We start from the raw sequence: 6,853 nt of genomic DNA, 5'->3' as shown, positions 1-6,853 counted from the left end.
TTATCAATCCTCAATTAAGAATAATCTCAAGTCAAAATTGACTTTTATGGAAGTTTATTTATAATTAGGAAGGTAGAGAAATTGAGAGAGAGAAACTCTGGCCCAGACCAGAGGTCCAGACCAGGTAAGAATTTAGAGGCACAGAGGTTAATTAAACAAGGCTTCTAGCCACAAGGCCTTTTACAATTAGAGAGGCAAGAGAGGCCTCCTTGAGGATAGAGCCTCCAGAAACACCAAGGGAAGAGAAAGAGAGTCAGCCTAACTTACCCATGTGACAATTCAAAGGGAAGCAATCAGAGGTCCCACCAGAGATCCTTCTACACCAAGTTCCGAATACCAACTGCCTCCATTGGAAGTTACCATTATATTTAAAAGGATAGCATCTTTTGTTACTTCCTGCAACCACCTCCAAATTTGCATGTCCAATCACAATAGACGATCCTCATAGTACTGCCTAGGGGGCAGTCAGTTGATTCTGATTCATCACCCACTCTAGCACACCTGGGTTATGGACCTCCCAGAATTAGAGGTGTTCTCACCCTTTGGTGATTAAATCTAAAGATGGGTAGTGTAGATTTAATTTAATTATCACACTGGGAATAGACTGTTTAGTAACCTTTTAGTTAGGTCTCTTTTGTTAGTTTTATTATTAATAAAAAACTTTATTAAATATAATATTTAGCTCTTTTACATTAATTTTAATCCCCACAATAGCCTGGTAGTATTATGAGACTGTTGGCCACTAGATGAAGACTGAAGATATAGTATGTCTTTTGTGGTACTTAGAGAGTATGCTGGCCCCATTTGCAGAGTAGAGAAGAGAGGCCAAATGGAGAAAGTGTCCCAAAGAATTCATTTGAGTCTGTTGGAGATGGCAGCAAGTAGATTAGGAGAAGGGAAAGGAAAGAAACTTCTCTCTTCTATACATAAAAATATTGTCTTAAAACAGAAGCTCATGGCAATATCTAGTGGCACTGAGTCCAGTCATAGAGTGTCTTTTGGCAAGTTTTAGCTGCTATCTCTTCCCTTAGATTGTGATTTCTTTGAGAGCTATCTTCTGCTTTTCTCTGTATTCCCAGAGCCTAGCATAGTGCCTGGCACAAATATAAATGGCACACATAGTAGGTGCTTAATAAATATTTATACTGATTTATATGTATTATTACTAGTAATTTATATTAATGAATATTTATTGATTGACTGAAGTCAAGTTGAATCCACCTCCCCACATTTCTATCCTGGTACTCTATTCCTCACTGTCATTACTAGGACCCATGAACTCTATAAGACTGAGCACTGTGTGGCATGCATGGCCAGGATTTCCTGACTGACCATTGATTTGTTTTTCAGTCCTTAATTTAATTCAATTCTATAAACATTTCAGCAGAGCCTATTATGTGCTGGGCTGATCACTGGCACACTGTACCCTAGTCACTGGGTTTAGGGATAAATAGACAAATCAGAAGCTATTCTTGTCCTCCATAAGCTTACCTTCTCAAAGAACATCAACAAGCAAATAGCACCTATTATATAAGGTGAAAGCTGGTTTATGCCAAATATTACACAGCAGAGAGATGGAGAAGACAGAAGGGAGAGGGCGACCCTACCTTAAAGAAACACATGCAGTAATAAGCAATTATAAAGTGCCTGCTCTTCTGGTACTGTTATGGGCACTGAGGATACAATGAGAAAACCAAAGTAATGCCTGCCTTCATGGAGCCTCCATTCTACTGGAACATATCTTGTTGGTCATTAGTTTCCAGAACTCCAAGAAACCTGAGAGATGTCCTATCTCTGAAAATATTCAATTTCTTAAATAGGAGGAGAATGGAATTCCCAAGCTATGGTAGCTGGGCTCCTGCAAGGAAATGCTGAACTTCTCATTGCTTCTCATAGTTGCCCTTCAGAGAATCCTTAGTTTGCTTGGCTGAGGAGACCTGGCACATACCCATTCCTGCTCCTTCTAATATGCAATGGAGCCCACTCCTTCTGCACTAAAAAATTCTAGAAAGAAAATATGACCAGAATGTCAGAGTCAATATAGCAAATAGATTGTACCCAGCTCTGGAACAATTACAAAATCACTTGGCCACTGAAGGGAAAATGGGCAGGAAGATGACTGTACCCATGGGGTCAGGCTACAATGTAGATCCCCACTAGTCCATCCATCTACAGCTGGAAGGGGCCTCATATTACAGGTGCAGAAAAACAAATCCAGGAAGGTTAAGTAACTTTCCCAAGTAGTTGAGACCTTAGGAGTTATTTAAGCTGATTCCTTCATTTTATAGATGAAGAAGTCAGGCTAAGAGAGATGAAATGATTTTTCCCGTAGTCATCACACAGCTAGTGTTAAAGGAAGAATTGCAAACCCAGATCTTTCTGTCTCCAAATGCAGCTCACTACCCACTTCAGCATGCTTAAGAAGCCCTGTAAAGTGAGATGAACAATAAACCCTGGTGTAGACTGGATTTACTGGATCTGAAACCAAGAAAAACCTGTTTATTCAGTACTCTATTGACAATATTCTCCTAGTTGATCATTCTAGTCAGGGTTTTGTTTTCATTTATTCTGCCTCTTTCCAAGTAAGAACTGGAAACACTGTCAGGGGAAAGTAAATAATTAAAAAAAATTCAGAATGTCTTGATGTGACTAGACATGCCTAGGAGGGAATGAGTGAGAGAGGAGCAGGCAGAAAAAGAGAAAGGAATAGTGAGAAGAGGGAGAAAGGTAAAGGAAAATAAGCAAAGAACTGCATTGTCCCAGACCACACTATCCAGTGTACTGATCTCTCAAATTCTTTAACCGTGATATAGTCTAGGACTTTGTTCCCTACATTTTTTTTCCATCTCTCAAGTGTCTGGACCTCTCTGTGGAAGTTTGTCCTCCATTTTTTACATGCATTCACCAGGTTAGATATCCATACTTTCTCCTACCTTTGTTCCCATCACATTATCCAAACTCACAGACAAGCCAGTCACTCTGACCCATTTCTCCATCTTGTTTACCACTACCTCTGTTTGTTAGCTAGCTAAATGGTTTGTGTAAGAAGAGCCCTAGAATTCAGGAAGAACTGAGCTCAAACCCCATTTCAGGCACATATTGTCAATGTGACCATTGGCAAGTCACTATACCTATCTCAGCCTCATTTTTAAAAATCTTTGTTTCTCTGATCTCTAAAATGAGTTAATAACAGTTTCTACTTCACATGTGTTGTGAGAATCAAATTAGATAATCTACATGCAATGCTTTATAAACCTAAAACCACTATATGAATACTATTATTGTTACAATTGTTATTTGACTTCATTTGACACATACTACCTCCACCTTCTTTTCCCAGATCACTTCGCCTCATATTTTACTGAAAAAAATGGCAGCCATTTGAAAATGGACTTTTCTCCCTTGTTCCCAATGCTGAGTTGCTTCTGTCATGATCTCCTCCTTCGGTCATTTCACAAGAAGTAGTTGGTCCATCTCCTCACCAGAGTAAGCATCTCTTCGGGCACAAATAATTTCATTCCACCTCATCTTCTCTAACAGATCTCCCCTCTGTCATTTCTACACCCTCACTCATCTTCAGTTGCTTTCCATTCACTGGCTGCTTCCCTATTGCCTGTCAACATGCTCATGTTTCATTGAGAAGACCATCCATGACAAGTTCCTCCTTTTGCTTTCTCTTACTCTCTTTTTAACTCTTGATAGATTGGCCTCTGATCTTTTCATTCAACTGAAACTATTCTCCCTAAAATTACTAATGATCTCATAATTTCCAAATCTAATGATCTTTACTCAATTCTCTTCTCTGACACTGTCAATCACCCTCTTCTCCTCTATATTATTTTTTTCTCTAGGTTTTTGAGACATTGTTCTAGCCTAGTTCTCCTTCTACCCATCTGACCACTCTTCAGCCTCCTTTGATGTATCTTCATCTGGGTCATGCCTGCAAACTGTGGGATGTCCCAAAGCTCTATTATGGGCCCTCTTCTCTTCTCCCTCTGTACTACTTCACTTGGTGATCTCATCAGCTCCCACAGATTTAATTGTCATCTCTGTACTAATGGTTCTGTTCTACTTATCCAGTCCTAAATCCTGAATGCTCTCTAATTTTGTATTTCCAACTAGCTCCTAGACATCTGAGACTGGGTGTCCTCTAGGTATCTTGCTAAGACAGAACTCATTAACTTTCCCCCTAAACTCTCCCCTCTTCCTGACTTCCTTAATCCCTAGGGTATCACCGTTTTCCCAGTTGCTCAAGCCTATAACCTAACTATCATGCTCGATTCCTCGTTATTTGTAAACTTGGTGTGACACCCCTCCCCACCCCATCCTTGCTATTCTTATAGCTTATAGCAAGCTAATTCTTGCTATGTCTCATCTATTCACCCTTGTGACCTCTCGTGCATACACTCCCTTCCCTTCTCTGACACTGCCACCACACTGATGTGGGACATCATCTTGCCACATCTGGACTATTACAATAGTCTTCTGTTCAGTTTCCCTCTCTCAAGTCCCATCCTACTATAATTCATTCTTCATTTGACTGTCAAACTGATATTCGTAGAGTTCAGATCTGGTCCCCCTTAAAAAATGTTTATACTTATATGTTCTTGACTTCCTATAAAGAATGTAAACTCTAATTTATCCTGAATTTGCTTTTTTTTTTTTCCTTAGAGTGGGAGCTTCTTGAGGAGCTGGGATAGAAAGACATCAAAGAACCATTGGTTGGTAATTCTCAGGTAAGAAAACTACTTCTCCACTAATGCAGGTCAGCACTTTCTCTGCATTTTATGGTCTTAGGAAGTTGTCTGGAGGTACTGCACTGAAAGATTGGGTGACTTGACCAGCCACTGTCATACAGTCATTATGGGGCAGAGGATGGACTTGAATTAAATGGAGGTTGAGGAGGAACTTCTTGTTGTGCCTTCCAGCCTCCAATTAGAGGGGCAGAGGGTACAGAGAAGGCATGAGTGCCAAGTCAGATGTACTCAGGATGATGAATTCCTAGTGTTGAGCTTCCTGGAAGAGCATTATGAAGTCCAATGGAGTTCAGCCAGGGAGGAAATGAAAGGATGGCTGTCCTGGGAGCTCTATTTACGTGGAGGCTTGGGGAGGAGTTCTTTACTCTGGAACCCAGCCCTCTAACCCTTCAGCTCTGCAATCAGAGGATCCTATGGGTACTAAAGAACCATGAGTGCCAAGCCTGATGCAATCAGGCTTATGAGTTCCTGATAAGGTTCCTGGAAGCATTATGGAGCCCAAAGGAGTACAGCCAGGGGGGAAATGAAGAAAAGGCAGGTCTGAGAGCTGTCTTTACATGGAGGCTTGGGGAGACTGGCACATTCACAATCAGAGGGGCAAAGGGTCCTGAGGCCTAGGCTTACATCAATAGTTCAAAGGATAATGCCAGGGTTCTGGAGGGTTTTAGAGCCAGGGTAGTTGGAATATTCTGGAGTTATCCTCCCTGGACTTCATCTTAATTTTCTGTAGAATGTTGGGTTAGACTACATGCCACTGAGGTCCCTTTTAGTTCTATTTAGTCCTGTGATCTGATGGCCTTAGGATATGGTATCAGGCCTGGAGGAATTCTTTTTTCTAGAAGGAAAAGAGTTGATGACTGTCATCTCATCTAAGCTTTATGAGCAGTTGAGCACCCTGGATAGGTTTTGGGTGGTCCTTGATCAGGGGAAGGGGCAAAGTGGTATGTCATCTTAGGATGGCCCCAGATTAAAAAATGTTTATAACAGTCCTTTTTTTTATAGTAACAAAGACCTGGAAACAAAGTAGATGCCTATGGATAGGCAAATGAATTGTGATACATAATAATTACCAGCATTTATACAGAGCCTTAGGGTTTGCAAAAGAGCATTAAAGTAAATTCATTTTATCCTCAGGAAAAACCCTGGAAGGGAGCTCTTAGTATAAACTCTATATTGCTAAGACATACAGGTTATACCATTTGCCCAGGTTCACACAGGTATTGAATTAAAGCTGTTTTTGAACTGAAATCTTCCTGATTCCAAGAGTCAGGGCTCTATACACAGTGCCAACTTGCTGCCACACAAATTTCATAGAATATTATTGTATAACATGTGCTTGAAACAAAAGATAATAATGAATATGGAGAAGTGATAAATTTGCCAGAAAAGAGAAAGTAAAAAGGGTTATTGAAACATTTTAAAAATTCATAGGAAAAGAAGGAAAATCTGAAGGAAACACAGACAAGCAGAATAGCTTTGAAAATTATAGATTGAATTTATTACCTATCTGAAAGAAAATGCAAGTTGTTTATAATAAAGATTAAAGGTTTCATATACATAAAGGAGAAGAATGCAGAGAACAAGTAATCAAGACTGAGAAAACAATTTATACAAAGATTCCCATAATGTCAATGGAAATAACAACTCCCTCCCCACCCTCCAAACATCTAGATATAGTATAATACTGTAAAAGTCCTTGGGTTCCCATGCATTATTAAGCCTCTTTAGACAGAGCTACCACTCAGAGAATTGCTACAGGTCATTGCAACATGGTCCTGGAAGCTGCAGGTGTTTGAATAATTGACAAAAACTAAGCAAAGATGACCCCCATCATTACTGGCCAACTTGGGGTAATTTTGGTCAAGATAAAGAAAAATATTTCAAGAAATGTTTTGGGGGCAGCTTAGTGGCTCAGTAGATTGAGTCAGGTCCAGAGATGGGAGGTATCGGGTTCAAATATGGCTTGAGACACTTTCTAGTTGTGTGACCCTGGGGGAGTCACTTAATGCCCATTGCCTAGCCCTTGCCACTCTTCTGCCTTGGAACCAATGCATAGTATTGATTCTAAGATGGAAGGTGAGGGTTTAATTTTTTAA

The sequence above is a fragment of the Gracilinanus agilis genome, chromosome 6 (genome assembly GCF_016433145.1).
Source record: "Gracilinanus agilis isolate LMUSP501 chromosome 6, AgileGrace, whole genome shotgun sequence".
Lineage (NCBI taxonomy): Eukaryota > Metazoa > Chordata > Mammalia > Didelphimorphia > Didelphidae > Gracilinanus > Gracilinanus agilis.
This window is presented reverse-complemented; position numbering follows the sequence as displayed.